Consider the following 18,171-nt stretch of genomic DNA (forward strand, 5'->3'; position numbering starts at 1 on the left):
AAGAAAGAAAGATTGACTTGGATGCAGCGCTATTTATAGGTGGCGGTAAAGGCTCCTTTTCAATAAGCAGCCGTGGAAAAGAAACGTCAGAAAACTGGCTGCTTTATTGATCCGAAGTGCTGGACGGTCACAGCCACGCCAGCCAGGCTGCACCTACAAAGTCGCGTCTCCTCTCGGGTTCGGCAGCGAGAAGGGGAATAGGATGCGGGTTTTGCTGACCAGTAGCTTGGACACGATTCAATTCCCAAGCACAGGTACAGGGCAAAAGAGTGTGAGATGGAAGACTTTTCCCTTTTCTTTCAGACACGGACACAATGCAGGGCACCCGCAGGGCTGAAAGTGGGCCAGGGCTACACGGTAGGTATCAGATCACACAAAGAAGAGGAAAGAAATCCAGTTAAAAATACATTAGCTGAAATCAGAGGACGAGCTTGATTATTTTTTTTTCTTTTAAACAAAGGTGCACGTTAGAACAAGCTGGAAGCACTCTTTGTGCCTGACGGTATCCCCCACGCCCATTGGAAATAAAGCAAGAGGCTTGCTCTTTCTTTGCATCTTTTAAACCTCGTTTTAATTAGAATTGCCAAAGTAGGACGCCCCGGTGGAAGATGTTTTCAAGTATCCACCTACCTCTCTGCTGTAAGCAGAATTGCTGTCTGCTAAATTGCTTGAAACGCAAAATTCTGCCCCACCCCCAGCTTGGTTTGGCACCTACTCACTTTTTCCCCCCGAAATTGCAATTGTTTATGAAAGGTTATTCCATTGGGAGGAAAAGAGAAACCCCAAACACCCAGCAGTAATGAGATGAGTAGACTCCAAGAGCCTTGCTTTGCTCTGTACAACAGGAAAGGCTTTGGACAGAGAGCGTCCCAAAAAACTCATGCTTTTTTTTTTTTTTTTTTTTTTTTTTTAAGTCACAGATTGGGCGTATCCTTTCCCTTCTCCTTTAATTTATTTGATTAAATCATAACCAAAACAGACTCATCAGCTTCTCGTATTTCCTCAGCTGTAACCATACGCAAAACCTTTTATATGGAGACAAGTAATTGGCTTTAGTTAACTCAGGGCACAGGCTGCACTCAAGTTTTCCTCCCGTTCCCAGGGCAGCGTTTCACGCAACCGCATGTTCCAGCTCTGCCTCACGCTCCTCAATCGCCAGCCTCAGGTTTCTAAACTGTTTGTGCCGTTCCTCACCATTCTCTGATTTCTCTCATGAGGGATGCTCACGGCAAAGGCTTATGAGTGGGCTCTTCTCCCTCGGGATTTGGGAGTGGCGGGACTGGTTCAGGGGGAGTCCAGCTCGGCACTGCTCCTGGACCGCGTCCCGCGGCCATCCGCATCCCACCTCAGCACCGGGCTCGCGGCTTGTTCCCGCTCCCGATGGAGGACTAGACCAGTTTCACCTTCAGGAAAGCGAGGTTCTGTTAGCTCGCTTCTCTCTTAAATCAAAAAGAAAGAAAGGGGGAGGGGGAGGAAAGAAAAACCTCTAAAGTTTCTCAGGTAAAGCTTGGCTTTCTTTTGGTCATTACTCAAATGAAGAACCGCGTCAATTAACTCCAAATTGGAAATGCTTGCCCGAAAAGAATAATGATAATTCCCTGCCGTTCTCTAAGAGGTAGTTGCAGGATAGCACTTAGTGCGTGTGGTCCCTAATGACAGGATTGCTGCCCTGCCCGGGGTTTGGCTCTCCCTGCCCCGCTGGCTTCGCTCTGAGCTTGGGCAGCGACGCCGGGCACGGCTGTCCTGCGCAAACCTTCCCCCTCTTCCCTTGCTCTCTGCCCGCAGCCGCACGGGGTTTACACCTCCCACGGCCAGCACAGTATGACCACACCATGAAAACAGATTTAATTACCTTCATCCCTCGATAAGAGGGCAGGGGCCTCATAGCAACAGGTAACGAGGGCACCTGCAGCTCTTCGAGGGTGTTTAATTGATAACAGAGGAAGCAGGACGCTTGCCAGAGGGTCGCTTTCGGTAAGGTGGGCTGTGAGGGAAGCGGACCATCAAAATGGGGTGCATAGCGATACTTTGGTAAAAGTTTAACGTTGCTGCGAGGGGAGCGCGACACCCGCAGCGAAACGGGACGGCTGCTTCGCCTCGGATTCTTGCTCGCTGTTTTCAAGCTGTCTCCAAAAGCCCCTCAAGCCGTCCCGTGGAGCGGCCCCGGCTCTAGCACCGCGGCTGTGGGGACGACACGTGTTGCTCTCCTGGGGAGCGGATCGCCTCCGGCCCCAGCGGGAGATGCTGCCGAGGATGCTCGGTGCGGGCCCTCGCTGGGACAGGGCTGTGCGGCCAGGAAGGCGCTGCCGTGTGCGGGGGTAGTGGGGCAGCCTCAGCCTGCCTCATGGCTCAGGGCACGGCAGGAGCGGCCCCGAGCAAGCTTGGCAGGGTCTGTGTGGGGGCTCAGAGCCCGGGCGGGGCTCCCACGGCCACCCCGGGGCGTCCCCGCTCAGCCGCCGCCGGGGCTCCGTGGCGGGCGGGCACGGCTGACCCTGGGGGCGCCGGAGCGGGAGGGAGGGTCTCCGGCCTGACCCGAAAAGGAGAAGCTCCCCCTTCCCTTCCCTCCCTTTCCTACCCTTCCCCGTCTCTTTGTTCTTTGCCCCTTTGTTCCTCTCCTCGAAGTTTCCAGAGGGGTTGCTGGTGCGCAGCAAAGTTGCCGAAAGCTGAGAAATTACAATAAGTGTATGTCTGAGCAAGGAAAGAGGGTGAGGGTCCCTTCCCAGGGCTAAGAGCTATTCCCCAGATCCCGCAGCGTTGTCTGCTTGCGCGAGGGGTCGGGAGGGCTGCTGGAGCCGGGCCGTGCTCGCAGTGATGCTGAGGCAGAAAAGGCTCCTGCAGCCACAGCACCGCGGGACCGGGCACTCCTTTCGCCATTTAAACAGGCGTCCTTTCTGCCCTTTCTGGTGGGAAAGGGAAGAAAATAATTGGCAAGCACGTCGTCATGAGATGAGGCAGTAGGTGACACAAATGAAGGTTTTCTGAATGCTAGATTTTAGGGCACACATATTGGTTTGGGATGCACAATCTCAGAATGGCTTTGTCTCCATCACTGTATTTTTGCTGTTTTTTGTGTTTGTTTGATAGGACTATGGTAAAGTGTTGTCAGGAGTTAAACAAGTTGGGACTTAATTTCAAAGTTGATGGACTGTCTTCATAGACCAGCATCACAGCTTAAAAGACAGGTTTAATGTGGTTAATGGGAGATTGCAGTGTGGCTCTGTAGTGACAATAAACTTCCTTGGAAAAGGAAACATCTTTATTTGCTACCATGTGCAGTAGTCTTATCCCCTCTTTATTAATCATTATTAAATGTTAGAGAACTACAAGCTTATTTTGCCTTGCGCTAAAATATCCCAGTAACTTCAAAAGTATCTGTTATCACAGAATTCTTACCTCTCCTCCTGATACGTGAAAGTAGGAAAACGCTTTATTTGGGAGAGTTAGGTATTAGGAAAGCTGGTGTGAGAAAGGAAGTTTTGATATCTTGCATTGGAGTAGGTCACAGCAGGTTACAGACAGAGCCAGATCAGAGTCCTGAACTCCAGCTCGCTTCCCTAACAGTGCTGCTGTGCTCCCATCTTTATAACTGAGGATATCATGGATGATAGTAGCACTTAAAAGCTGAATCAATCTAATTCTTGTAATCATGAGAATGTCCACAAATATTTGCTGTTTTTACATAGGTAGAGATCCCATAAAATTATTTTAGAAAATATTGTATTTGCAGTAGTTTTGTATTACATAAAAATGCCACAAATGTTTATTATGATGTGCTAAATGTCCAGAATTTGTATAGTATTTTTTTTTTTTCTGGTATTCAACAAAGTTGAGAAATGAGGTGAGGCCAGGTTGGGATTGACTAAACATATGTTCTAGAGTGGGATTTGTTTAATGTGAATACACTTATAGGGATTCAGCCCATAATTCTGGCAGAGGTTAAATCCATTTTTCCAATGAAATGGGGTTTGATTTGAGGTGATGTGGGGCCTGTTCTGGCTTTGTTTTTTCTGATGTTGAAGGCATACAATCCCAGTGAGAAATCTGGGAACCTTGCCACTGTAAAACACAGCTTTAGCTATTTCAAGGTAGCAACTCAAACATAGAAGATGTCCATGAAAACTCTGACCTTTATTATTTAGGACCGTGATTCAGAGTTGAATGTAATAATTGGTCAGTAGCAAATTAGAGAAAGATACAGACATTGTATCAGATATTTTGGTGACAGCTCGATTTTCTAGCTGCGTCTCCACACACAAGTCTACTGGCTTATGGTTTAAATCCAGAGGCCAGCAACACTGCTTACTGTTCTGTTTATATCCCAGTGCTCATAATGTGGTGTTGCAATACCCAGGTAAAAATGTTCAATGCCATTTAGAACAAGGAATCTGCCTTAAGCAATGCTGTAATCAGCAACAGCCAATGTTACTGAGAGCAACAGCTTCTGCAAATGCCTTACTGCCACAAGTTAACCCAAGTACAGCTGTAACTGTGCTCAAAACTAAATAAAAGCAGACGGGTGAGAAGGAGAATAAAAACCTGATTGGAAAAATGGATTTTAGAGAATGCTCTGTGTGATCAACAAAGGCTGCTTCTGTCTTAGTAATGATGACAATTAGAGGGACAAGCGATGTTAGTGGGTGCTCGTTCAAATTCAGGGTTTCTGCTGCAGCATGAGAAAAAATATTTTCTGATTCAAAAGCATTTACTAAAGAAAGCGTGGTTGCATTTTTTCATGTTAATTAGTATTTTCTTTTTATCTGTACTTTTTGCTGATGTAGGCAGATTTCCTTTCAGCAGATGAGAAATGTATATACATTTTGAAAAATCAAAACAAAACAGACAACCCCCTACTATTTACACTGGAAATTCTGCCATCAAATACAAGTTATTAAATACTCCACAGGATTTTAGAAGGCAAATCTAAACATATAGTTTGGGATTTTGTCATCTTGGTTTTTGGAGCAGGAGACGAAACTTCTGTTTTGTAGCAGTTTGTTAAACTACCGAGTTTAAAGGAGATGTCAGGCAAGACCTTTTACTCTGGATTTTTATCATCTTTCTCTGTCAATAAATACTCGCAGAAAATGAGGGGAAAATCCCCATTGTCTTTTGTTTTACTTTCCTTGCATTTGTTAATATATCCAGAGTGATTCCAAACAGCATCAGTGCAGAGGAATACGGCATAAAAATCAGAATAAGGAGGAGATTAAAAATGAGAATTGTCTGCTTTGTAATGGATATTTCTAGGTGTAGGTGTGAATGAATACTGGTTCATTTTTACAGTTTTTAAATGGAAAAGCTTCAAGTTTACAACAAAGGTAAACAGCATGTTGTATTGCATTTAGCAGATGTTGGCTTGCTAACTTTAGGAAAATGGAGAGAATGGTCCCCTTGACATCCCTGCAGAGAATTACATATTGCTAGAAGGGAAAGGAGAGCACATAACTATAAGAATTTTGTTGAGAATAGAACATTAGCAACTTTACTGTTGTATTTATTTTCTTTTATTTGCTTATCTCAGCCCTAACAATTTTTATTTTTCCTGTAAATGCCTGTGTTTAATTCTGTCAGTATATACCTAAATTAAATTAAAAGAGCCTACAGGATAATACAAATCTCAGGCTTTCAAATGTTACAAGTGCCTTATGCGCTTACTATATGTGTAAAGTTATCACTAACCATAGTAAACAGTAGTTCACTTCAGCTAAGATTCAGTTGCCAAATAAATAGCATTTAGATATTTTCTTTTTTCTTACTGCTATGTCATGTATGGAGAGACCTAAAGCTCATCTCATTATATTGGATAGGAATACAATTAGGATGTTGACTGAACATTTGCAGAAAATACTAGAGATAATGACATGTTTCCATCTAAGTATTTCAACTGTTTTAAAATTTGTCATTCTTAATAAATAGAGTAGTAACAATAAACTTAGAAACTACTTCCCCACGTTTATATTCTGTCACAGAAGACTTCTTATTCAAAGGACAAAAATAAATATTTCTCCATATTTTCTTAATGACTCATGACCCTGAAGTACAGCACTAGCAACATACAGGCAATCCCTTCCCTCAAAATATTTGCAAGAACTGCATGTTGTTGCCCATGTGTGGGATTTTGAAAACACATCAGTAATGTGTAAGTGGCTCTGACTCTAAACGTGGAGGGAGAAAAGATGATAAATCAGTATCAATTAATTCTAAGTAAATGATTAAGATAAAGGCTCTGGTCTGTTTTCATTGCAGTTAACACTAGAACTCTTGATTTTGAACAGCTTCCTGCCTGGGTTGTGGAAATGCTCAGAAATCCCAGCCAGCATTTTGGTTTTCTTGTGCAAAAATACACAAAACTGACATCATCTTCTTTGCTGAAAGCTGTAGTTCCAGGCCTTAATTTCTTCAAATATTTCTACTTCTATATTTTTCATCATGCAGTAGGAAGTTTTCCCTCCTCCCTTTCCCCTGAAATAGTTATCATGTCCATGAGTGGCATCTGTGGTGTTTTGCATTTAACTATTTCAAACCTTCATTCAAATACAGCATTAACAATGTTTTGGGGGGTTTTTTCATTCATATCAAATACAAATTCTTACATTGATGCCAGTCTTGGGAAGCTGCCAATGAACTGCTGCTGCTAAGTTTAACATCCATTTATGACAGCTGTTAAAATGGGTGAGGAACTTGAACATTTTCTTCCAGTTAGAAAAATTTTCAAGTAGAACTGAGCTATGTAATTCCGTGCAGATGCTTATCACTCAATGCTTTCTGAACAAATTAAATCACTATTTAATATCCTTTTTTACCTTATTCTTTCATATTTTTGTATTCGCAAGAAGAGCAAGATATCTGAAACAGGCTTGCAATTTGTAATTTAAAGGAGGAATTAAAACAGCACAGATCTCTGAACTATAAATAAGAATATTTTTTCCTCTAACTTGAATTTTCTCTGAACAATTTTCTTCCCTCCTCCCTCCATATTCATTTTGTCTACTTAAAAAATGTTGGAAGTAGTATGCATTTTAGTAGGATACAGGGTAGTGACTCCTCCATGTTCAAAAGACACTTGGAATTCTTCTCAACATGTCCTTATAGAAAATGTTGAATACATTTAGGCTGATTGCATCTTTTACATATGTAAAAAAAAAAAAGTACTGTAATCCACTGATGGTTTCCAGTGACACCTGGATATCAAAAGATTTTGCAGCTACACACATACATGAACTGCTACTGACATCAGGTGCTGCTGGGGTGGGTGGTGTGTTCAGCTGCAAAAAAAAAAAGGAATTTACGCTTCTAAATTCGGTGATACCAAATTCTCTTAAACATTGAGTAGAGGAATATGTCCTTTTTGTTTTTCTTTTTCCAATCTGTAATAACATCTTCCAGTGGTGTGTGATAGATAAATATAGATATCTTTGACAGATACAGATGTGTGTATATATATATATCACATTACAGCCAAGGAAAAATTTACTCAAGGGGACAAACTTGCTTTAAAGGAAGTGCCACATAAAAGAGGAACTTTATGCATCCAATGTTATCTGTCTTGGTAGAAGAAAGAAATTACTGAAAATGTAGCATCTAACCTTCCTTAAGCATAACTGCATTTATGTAAGAAAGGATCACCTGTATTAGACTCATGTAAGTGAGAGTGACTATAATGACTGGATTATATCTGAGTTCCTTTCCTGATTACCCAGCACATAAATTTTCATCAATATTTCAAAATAAAAACTATTTAAGGGGAAAACATACAATAAATTCAAGCATAGAATGCTGGCATCCGAAATTTTTTTGATTGTTTATTAGGTAGCAGGCAGCATTCATAGGAAAATATTTAAAGTTGGAGGGGACAATAGCTGAGGGACTGTGATGGGACTGGCATAGATCTTTCCTGAACTAACAGAAAATGCAGAACAGATCATTTGTCATTGGAGTGGTAGGATCTTTCACATCAAAGTTAATCTTATCTCTGAGGCTGGCATCACATCCATTGAAATCACTGAGATTCATGTTCCACAATCTGGGACTTCTGCAATCTACTAATTTTTGAGTGGCTTATATCGATATTAATAGTTTTAAATGTTTGGGTAGAAAAGACGTGATAAACCTGTGATTGATTGTAACACTGGACATTTAACAGGTGAATTTGTTCTGTTCATCCAAGGGGCACCAAAGACCTAATCCTGACTTTCATATAAGGGAACTGAGACACAGAGAGAGAAATGACTCTCAGAAGCCCAAGTTCCTGATCATGTGTTGGTGATCATTTTAGGAATACAGAGCAGGTTGCATATACCTTCTACACACACACTGTAGCCTCATAAAGTGCTTTCATTTCACAGTGCCTTCACAAACTCCTTAAGCCTTGTTTCAATGATTTCCTCTAGAGCCTCATTTGGTGGCAACCCTTCATTCATCAAATGTCTATAATGCTTGTACCTTGTGGTCACCTGTATGAGAATTGGAAGACCTGTTAATCTTTCCAGCACCCAAAGAACTTCTTGACTGTCAACTCCTGTATTTCTATGTGCAAGAGCAGAATTATGTGAAATCAGATGGAATTACTCTTGCATAGCATTTCTCGGACTGAGGGGATGAAAACTAGCATCCTATTTTGTACATGCTCACAGCTGCATAAAAGCTGAGGCAGAAAACCTGAGCTGTAGTGGAAAATAGTGAAGGGCCATTTCTACTGGACTTGTACCTAAAGAATTGTCCTGAGAAGCGGCAGCTGAAATAGAGGAAACTGTTTCTGGATGTTTAAGTGGTCTTGGTAACTTAGAAATGCAATATCCCATCTGCACAGGTAGAAATGTGAAGCATCAGCTTTGTAAAAACTGAACATGAATACACCAACCTCTCAAAAATCATTACTCATACAAAAGAGTTAAAAAGAAAAAAATAAATTGGTTCATACAAAAGTATGTCTCCTACCATTTATCTGGCTATAGTAAATAAGGTGAGAGATGTTTTTACATTAACAGCCATTGAAATGATTGTGTGCTGATCATGGCCATGCTTTTCCTTTTTCTCTAGTCTTAACTGAGCACCCATGTCCCAAGAGCTCAGAGCAGGGGCACAGAGACTTAGCTGTGTGCAAGCCTGACAAGCATAACTCAGGAAGGCTCCGTAAGAACTTGGAAGGGGTGTTTGTAAGATAGTGTCTTTACTTCTCAGCAGAAATCTAGTGGCAAAACATTATGGTGGAGTTTCTAAACTAGTGAAATTGTTCTAGAGCAAGTAACTGTACCATAGTATCCAGTAGTACAGTGCAAAAATCTGCTGTAAGTAAAATCACTCTTGGAGAAATAATTTCCTTTCCTAAGAAGGAAATAATGGACACAGCTAAACTCTGGGTACTCTATATAAAAACTGTATTGGGAAAAAATGGTTTGGTATCAGTCAGTAATGTGAGTCTCCGTAATGTTTCTTTTAATTCTTCTGTAACTGAAATAAGAACTGGCTGCAATGTGAGAGAACTTCAGGAGCACTTAAGCGACAATGTTTTATGAACACCTTGTAGTGGGCTGGGGGACACGGTAACATACTCAGCACCAGGCTGAAAATCTTTCTGCCAAGTAAGAGGCATGTTTGGCCATCTCATGGGAGAGGCTAAACGGGGACACAGAGATCTTTGCAAGGGAAGCAGTTCCCCAATGTTACCTTCTCTGTGCCCTCCCCAGCAGAATCCCATTCAGAAGATGAGCTCCAGCTTGGCAGCCTGGCTTGTAAGTCCTGCCACACCTGGCTGGATACCAGGTCCCTCCTTCCCTGCCTGCTTTTTTCTGTGCAAAAAGGCAGTGCCAGGTGGCTACGGCTGTCCTCTTTTCTTTTTTCCTTTTGGCTCGAGCTGCCATCTGACCAGAGGGGTAACATGGGGAAGGCTGATCCCTTCCATGACCTGTTTGGGGCTGTAATTGCATAGCCCAAAATTGAAAAGACAGTCCTCTGTAGTGGTTCTCGTGCCTTTGGTGGAAATGCTTGACATTCTATCATCCAACTACAGAGCAGACTAAATGATTGGCACTATTTTGAAGCATCTTTTATTTTCTGCTTTGCTATTTACAAGTAGATATATACAGATTTTGGGATTATCCTTTTTATTCCTTTCTGAATCTTCTAAGAAGACAAAAACAAGACCAAAATTATCCCTTCTTTATTAAAGGCATTAAAAAACCCTACCCTGACAACCACAACCCCAAAACCTATTGGATCATGTATTTTTATAGAAGTTGATAGATTGGTACATATTGTTTTAGTTATGACAAAGTTCCTAAAGCTTTTTAAACTTGATGTTTGTAAGCTATTAACAAACCATGATTCAGTAATGGAGTGGAAATAGCACAGCTGAAAAGGAAATAACTTGCCTCCTTGGCAGAATTAACATTACCCTGAGTGTAGGAAAAGCCTTCATAGCTGGCTGCCTTTGCTGCAATCACTGGCCATCCCCAGGATATCCTATTGTTTGGCATTCTCCTTCTGCAATGACTTTTGTAGAGCTTTTGGATGCAGGAACTTTTTCTGGTTAAATGTTTTGTGAAGAACCTAACAAATTTACCATTCCACCCCAGATAATGCTACTATACTGTAAATATTTAATGAGAACACATCTCTGGTAGTGTAAATCTGATGCAGTTACCCTGGTTTTTGTAGCCACTGCTCTGCACTGACACTTGGTTGAGTCTGGCAGCAGCATGTCTCTTGCTCTCCCTTGTGAGAGAAGGCAAGAGAGAAGGACCTACTATTTTGGGAGTTATTTCTGCCAAAAGCTGAGACCTGTAGTCCTGCTAATACCAGGAGAGGAGAACATGCCACTCTTGGCAGCTGCAAACCCCACCAATTTCTGCACTGCCCAGAAATTAACTTCAAGAGTCTCAAAATTGTCATTAAAATTCAATTGTTTCCCTTCACATTTAGACATCCGCCCATGGAAAAACACCCATTGTGTAACTTCTCTCCCTCTCCCTGGAGGATGGGAAGGTTGCAGCCCTAATGGTGACTGAAAAGAGAGAGGCAAGAAAATGAGCTTACCTTGCTGCCCTAAACTTAAGCAGTAATCCACATGGCACCAACACCTAATACCCAATAATTTGGATGTAGAATTTCATTGCTAAAGATTTCACATTGCTTCTGCTTCTGTCTTGGTTTTATACATAGCTACATTTTTTATTTTCTTGCTTCTTTTTTCCTTTTTTTTCCCCCTGTATAATATGACCAAAATGCCATGGAAAAATGCAACTTCTCAAATTTTTTATTCAAAATTGAAGACTGGATTCTCAGCTAGTATAAACTGGTATGACTCCACTGGGCTTTCACTGGCTGCGTATCTCGTTTCTAGTCTGTGGCTCTGACCAGGTAATTATCAAATAAGACTTCAGCATACCATAACATTCATCTAGAGTAATGGAATTTAGTGTTCTGACTGAGGTTAGGCAGTTAAATAAAGTAAATGCCTTGGTCTGCGGAATAAGGTCTTTTCACTCCTCTCATAGTTTTCCATCACAAACAACTGGATTAAAACTGGTGTTCTCTCCTTCCCATCGGCCTCCTGGCCATCTGCTGAGGCCTGCTGGTGTAAGAGGAAGAATGAGTTCAGTATCACATTTCACTTAGGGGTCTAGAAATGAGCATCTTTAATGCACACCAAATGAGCTAAATTACAGGGGAGTGTTTCCAGCAGGCATTCCAGGGCTGTGAATACAGCCTGGGAACCCATGGGCCAGCATGCTTTGTCACCCTGGCTGATGCTTAGAGAGGCCTCCCTACATGCCTCTGTACACCATTTTCTACCTGTATCTATCCCATCTTTGCAAGCACAACTTTTTGTGTGAGCCTGGGGATGGACTGACACATTCTGAAAAGTCAGAAGACTCACTGAACTTTTATAGCTGGATAATGTCAATGTGCTTCATCAGAGTCTAGATGGAGTTGAGGTCCTTCTATGCAAAATTATTTAAGACCCAATATTGACCTATCCATCTTTTAACTTAACATGCCAGGTGAAGTCGTGCAACCTCAGGAAAGGTAATTAATAAAAAGTGTTGGGATTACATAGTGGAGTGTCTTGGGTGCTTTCTTCTCTACTGCAATAGTATCAGTTCCTCTGTAATTATATAAAACAAAGCACTTTGAGAATTCAAGTTCAGGGATGAAGGGTTTTGTGTTTGCTCTTCCTCCAGTCTATAAACTATTCTATGCATAGGCTGCTTCCACTCTACTTTTGAAGCTCTACCATCAGTATTTATGATAATTCAGGCAAGAGAAGGGAAGCAGCAGAGAGCATGAGTATAGCCTCCGGTGAAAACATTGAATTATGTGGGGTAATCCTGGATTTCTGGCTTCCAGGACTCCTTCAGCACTTACACATTAAGAATAAAATACATTAATGGGCTTCTGAGAATTCCTGAGATATGACCTTAATCATAGATAGAGCCTATCTGCCATTAAATATAATACCTTCTTGACAGCCACCTCCTGCAACCTTTGGCATTGAGGTCTGTTTGGAAAGGCAAGAGGCATTCTGGAAATCTTGTAGTGAGTACCTGCACCCCCAGGAATGAGAACCCAGCACGTACTGCTTTGCACCTGTACTTCCCCCAGTGTGCTGCCTGTCCCTTGCACACACAGCACGGCTGATGAAGTGCAGACTGTTAATCACTTGTTGGTTTAATATTTGTGCAGCGTGTCAAAGGGGAAAGGGCTTAAATTCTGTTTGCATTTTAAATAACTGTCTTGGCAGTTGCACAATCCACAGTGTTTATGTTTTTATGGAATGCACCATTTGTGACTGTTGTTTTAAGAAGCGCAGATATTAAACATGGCCAAGCAGGTTCTACAGTGTGTCCGGCCTGCACTGGCTGTCAAGGGCATTTGGAGAGGTGCCACTTAGCACTGCAGAGTTTGCTTGCCATGGATTGGCATATCATAACTTGGTGATGGCAGTTTGGCAACTTTTATCTCTATCAAGCAAGCCAAATTCTGATCCCTTTAGTTAGAGCTAGTTCAAATTCCTCTGATTCTAGACTCAACTCTTGTAAGAAGCCAGATGGTAGAAACTAAGAGGTGAGCTTATTACGAGCAGACTTGGATCTCACATTAGTTGAGGGCCCCACCCTGAATCCTGATCTCTGATAAATTAGCTTTTTAATGTTTCATTACTGCTAGGGCACAAGCCAAATGTCTACGCAGATATTTATGTTCCAACAGACAAATGCAAGCTCATTTTTTTTTCTTCTAAGTATGTTATGTTTTACAGACATGAGTAACTCATGTGGGATCTTTCCCACAGAGTAAAACCAATGTAAATTCACATGACTCAGGGATTTGTTTCAATGCTCATGTATAAGCTCTCATTAGAAATGATTATGCTTGAAGATCAAAAGAAAGTACACTCACTTGTATTAATGTTTAATGCATAATTCACATTGTTAGAACAAAAAACAAAACAGTCGGTGGTTGTTACGACAAATATCAAACATTGGCACTACTAACCAACTCCCACAGAGGATCCTTCATTGCCTGGCATTGGCCGTGCGCTGAGATTTCCTCTTGCGTTTGCTGTGCCAATCGTCTTGGGGATTTAAAGACACCTTCCTCTCTGGATGAGTAATGCCCCTGTAATGACAGGAGTGGGGGAGAGCCAGGATACCCCAGCACTGCAGGTGGATCCAACGCTCAGAGACCTCTCAGCGGAAGCAGAGTGTACAGTAATCCTATCCATTTTTTTTATTCAAGTAGGATTTCACATCAGGCATGCTCATATAAAACTCTCATTGCCTTCAATCTGAGTTTAATACCAGGCTTAGTATTTGAGCCCTAATATCAAGACTCATGGTCAAAGTCATACAGCACCACAGAATTTAAATACTTGATTTCTTGTTTACGTTTCTCCACATTTACCTTCTTCAGCCAATGCTTATCTTGTTACCAGAATTATTCTTACTTAAATAAGCAGGTTTAGCATGAGGGAGTTTTAGGTGAAATCCATTCCCTATATCCTTAACCAAGACAAGCACGGGAGGGAAAAGCCATGCTTGTAATCACAAAATGAGAATCCTGTGGGCATCACTGCCTGTTACACAGAGTAGCTGGGACTACTTAATCTGCGTAAGGGAAGACCCCGGGTTACTCTCTGTAATGTGTGACACATTGCAGTCTTTGACACAAAGTAGAAGTTGGACTTTTTTCATCTTCATAGCTTTTAATGGCTTTTTCCATGTCAATGTTTAAAGGGTCAGCAATTTGTATCATTTGGCTTTTGTATTTATGCTTCTTTCAAAAAATTGTCTGGTTTACTACCCAAGCTTACATAATTCCTACCTCATCTAGTTTTTGTTTGGCTCCACCCCCCCTCCCCTTCCTTCAACAAAAGCAAACTAACAAACATTATATTTAAATTAAAAGTTAAATTTAAAGTTTAGGAGGCTTCATTCACATCAGAGAATCACCTCTCTTCCATGGATGTCTGTGACATGGAATGACACTTAATGCCGTTTGACAAACTTTGCACTTGGCACAAGGTCACAAAAATACCTTGTATGTCCTCATTATTGGTTCAGTCACTTTCCTGTATGCCAGTGATGCAATACACCTGATTCAGAGCAGTGGCAGAGAGGCTGCCTGGGTTTCAGGTAGGTTTTCTCTGATTCAGACCTCTGTAAGCAAACCATAAATTAGCTCTCTATTCTTAAGGAGCCTCCTGAAGGCCCTGTTGTTCTGCAAACCCTTCTGTGTGAGTCTGAGAGGTTCCTCATTCAGGAACTAATATTGCTGAGTCAGACTGGGTGCTATTGCTATGAATGGAATGCTGTCAAATGGATTGTGGGTGTCTCAGAGGGCAGAGCGGAGCTTGGGGTTTGTTTTCCTTTTGTTTGGAATAACCCACTCAAAATATTTATGACTGAGAAGTTGGTATTTCTTCCAGTAAAGAACCTTTTCATCTCTTTAGAGCAGTTGAAAATATTATTTGGAGTATACACTGGTTAAATTGTTTATTTTTAGTGGAGTGCACATGGCATTGCTATCTTGAAACTGATCATAAATACATTTCTGTTGTGGGGTTTTTGTCAAGGAAGAAAAACCTACAATGAATTAAATGTGTTTCATGAGGAAAGAAGTAGGTCAAATGTTGGGCTAAATTAACCTTTATGTTGTAGAAAATGGCTAAATTCTGGATTTTTTCACCTGTGGGACTCTAGACTCGTCTACACACTAAATTATTTCAAGATACTTATTAGGTACACTGCAGTAATTATGTTTGAGTAAACCCATGTGTAGACAACTCTTATGCCAGTGTAAGAATTCAGTTTCTTGAATTACATTAATCTACTTTGAAAGTGGATTAAGTGAAACCAGGAAACAACTTGGCCATTCCAGAATGAATAAACTATCTGTACACAGTTCTGCTTTACACTCACATCCAACCTTATTCCAGCATAATTTTCCTGGGTTGAGAGGTTCTTAGGATATATCTACATAGCAAATTAATGTGTGATTACAGACACACCAACCCTTCCTTTACTCTCACTGGCATGAGTAACAGCAGTAATGAAAGATGGTAGCAGAGACTCCAGTACAGCCTATTAACTGGAGCATATATATATATATGCAGCTGGTTGTGAACAGCCTCTGCAGAAATCCACCTCATCACACCCTCACTTCAGACTCAACTCACGTCCCTTAGACCAGCACAGGGGCTGGGAATGCCTCTCTGCATCTCAGGTGTGTACACACACCAAAAACTGCAAGTGTGATAGGACTGCACAGCAGAGCTAAATGGGAACCAGGTGAATTTAACTTCAGTGGTTAATCACTCTGGAGAAGCAGCACAGCTCGCACATTTTTAATATACACACCTCTGAAAACCAAATAAAGCGTCAGCTGTGTGACTGCAGAAGCCAAATTAAATGTGCTGTAGACAAGTACAGCTCAGATGATTTCACTAGGGCTGGATTTAGCTCGATAGTTGAGATCTTGCTTATTTGGCTGATACTTGTTTTGTTACCTATCTGCTCATTTATTTTAATGAAATTAATGCATTTTAATGTTCCTTTGAGTGCATTCCAAAAATAGCAATTTGATTAACTCATTTGCTTTAAAAGGTGTAACAATCACAATGAAAAATGCCTGTTTAGCTGAGGTATGGTGTAATTGTAAGTAGCATGTTGGGCAGCTATGCCATACCCTTCATCCTTTCAAACAAATTCCTCACATCAATCAAAAGAGCCTCACTTAAAAATGAATGGCGAAATACAGACAACAATCAAGCTGTACACACTGCTTTTCAAGTCTACCAAAAATACGTATCAGTTATGTACTCTGTACTCTGCTGAGACAGTAGAGTTAAGAAAGGTTAAGAATCTAGCGTAAAAGCCATTCAAAATGATTCCAGAACAGAAACATGTAACAAACTTGTCTTTCTAGCCAAGCCAGATAGTATCCTGAGTAGCTTGGGTTTAAAAAAGAAAAAACAAAACAAAACAACCCAGTGCTTTCAATTTCATACTTCTTAAAATGATGCTTGGACTGTACAATAGTCCAAGAATGATTTCTTTCTTCCCACAACTCTTTTCCCAGCTGCAATAGGTGATCCCACCACTTAAAATACGCTGCTGCTGAGGGCACTGAGCCCAGCAACAGAAAAGATGTACACTAACTTCTTGACTTTATCACCTTATAAAAACTGGAATTGCAAAACCTGATTAGTAACAATATTAAGCAAAGGCAATTTTCTCTTTTATTGTATTTAAATAAGGAAAATGAAAGTATTAATGCTAATATTAAGGCTGAACAGAGGCAGTTGCAAAAATAATTTAGCTTCAGCCCTGCTACATGCATCCCTTCACGAACTCCGCTGCGCTAGTTACCTGTGCATTGGCGATGTTGTAACTTGTTGTTATTATAATAGGTGGTGTGAAAAGCAACACAGAAGAGAGAAACTTGTCTCAGGGCTCTGCTGGGACGCTCTGCGGTCACGAGTAGGTGGTGTGGTGCTGCAGCAGTTTGGGATGCAATGTGTGGGTAACAACTGGCTTTTAGATGAAGAGGCACTTAAACTCAGGCTGTCATAGACAGTTTAAGTGAGGCCTAGTTCTGGGAATACTTTTGCAGGCGAGTTAAGCCTCACACGTGAAAATGTCCTCGGAATTTAGTGGGAACATTCATGGAGATTTGCAGGATCTGGCTTGGCGAAGCACACGAACCCAGGGCAGCGGATGCGTGTGGTTGCTGCCATGGCCGGGCACAGCGCTGCCAGCCTGCTCGGCGGTCACAGCGGCCCCGGGGCTGCCGCAGGCCCCGGCTCGCTCTGCTTTACCGCAAACCCTTCTGCTTTCGGGAGCAGCTGCTCGGCTGCCCCAGCAGCAGAGGTGGGGAGCGATGGCTCAGGCTCCCCTCACCGAGCCGTGCCAGGGTCTGCGCCAGCCCTTGGCTCTCCTCGGCGGCGACGCCATTGCGCAGCCGGGTGCCCCGGTGCGGCCCGGGCTGTCCGGCCCGCAGCCCCCCCCGGGCACCCCGGCTCCCGGCGGGGCCGTGGGGCGCACAGCGCCGGGGGCTCCCCCGCCTTCCCCTGCAGAGCCTTGCAGGGGACTGGGGGGGGCGCGGCACCGGGCCTGCACGGCAGCAGCGGTGCGGCATCCTAGCTCCTCGCCCGGCCTCCTCTGGCATTCCGTGTGCTTTTCTTTTTTGTCTTTTATTTTTTTTTTTTTTTCTGATTTTGTTCTGTGTGTGTGTGTGCGGTGCCCGCTCCCCCGCCCCCGCCGGCCGCTCGGCACATGGCCTGCTGGCGGCCGGCGGCGCGTGTGTCCCCGCGTCCCCTGGGCGAGGTGTCCCGTCCGCCGCCCGCATCCCAGCCGTGGGGGGCCGGCACCCCCTCCCTCCCCATCCCCCCTTTTCGGCAGTCGCCTTTTTTTGTTGTTGTTGTTTTGTTTTGTTGTTTTGGTTTTTTTCCCGGTGGTTTTGTTTGTGTTTTTTCCAGGTGGGACGTGGCGGTGACCGGCGAGGCTCGCCCGGCACTGAATGTCACCCTGAAGGTAAAATGAAAGACACGGAGATGAACGCATGCCTGCGCCCCGCTCCCGCCGGCGAGCGGCCGCCACCATCGCGGGGCGGCAGCCCCCGCCGCGCCCCGGATTTCCTGTCCCGGCTTTTCGCTACTGCGCCTTAAAAAAA

At 42.8% G+C, this 18,171-nt stretch overlaps 1 protein-coding gene and 1 long non-coding RNA gene across 3 annotated transcripts in view; one reads left to right on the forward strand and one right to left on the reverse strand.

The window, feature by feature from the left end:
* Window positions 1–18,171, forward strand: part of ESRRG (estrogen related receptor gamma) — a 389,158-nt gene that overhangs the window by 366 nt on the left and 370,621 nt on the right. The window lies entirely within an intron of this gene.
* Window positions 11,237–18,165, reverse strand: LOC107201572. The gene is made up of 2 exons (XR_001520257.3): window positions 13,495–18,165; window positions 11,237–11,572 (listed from the first exon to the last, which is right to left on the reverse strand). It is a non-coding gene; the product is annotated as an uncharacterized LOC107201572 (long non-coding RNA).

This window comes from Parus major, chromosome 3 (genome assembly GCF_001522545.3).
Source record: "Parus major isolate Abel chromosome 3, Parus_major1.1, whole genome shotgun sequence".
Lineage (NCBI taxonomy): Eukaryota > Metazoa > Chordata > Aves > Passeriformes > Paridae > Parus > Parus major.